Consider the following 563-nt stretch of genomic DNA (forward strand, 5'->3'; position numbering starts at 1 on the left):
GAATTCGGAAAAAAAGTGTTGCAATTCTTTACAAGCTGGTATGAAACAAAAAATTATGATGCTGTAATACTATAGAGTGAGAATAAAAATGGAATTAGGAATCAGTTACCAGCTCTTTAAATTTCGATCACGCAGAAAGAATTCCAACACACCAAATTTTTCCCCTCCGTGAGCCGCCACCTTACCGTGGTGGAGGGGTTTGAGCGCTCGAGTGATCCTAGAAGCTAATCTGTCCAGGGCTAATACCCATGGTATGATGTCCTACCACAGATGGGCTCTAGGTGACGAGCCAGACTAAGAGCGGTTCAGAATCTCTAAATGAGTCTGAGAGATCAACGTCCAGTCACAACACACAGACTGCAGTCAGGGCAGTCCTGGTGCTGGGGCTTGCAGATGAGGGCTTGGGCAGGACCAGCTCCAGGTCATAGATGACCTAGGCGGCTGCTTAGGGTGCCATCTGCTGGAGGGTGCACCAAATCATGATTAGGCTATATATTTGTACCAGGCTCGGAATGCCCACCTGCCTGCCTTCCTTCAGTCCAGACCCGCGTCCAGCCTTCCAG

This window comes from Oryzias melastigma, linkage group LG16, assembly GCF_002922805.2.
Source record: "Oryzias melastigma strain HK-1 linkage group LG16, ASM292280v2, whole genome shotgun sequence".
In the NCBI taxonomy this organism is placed as follows: Eukaryota; Metazoa; Chordata; class Actinopteri; order Beloniformes; family Adrianichthyidae; genus Oryzias; species Oryzias melastigma.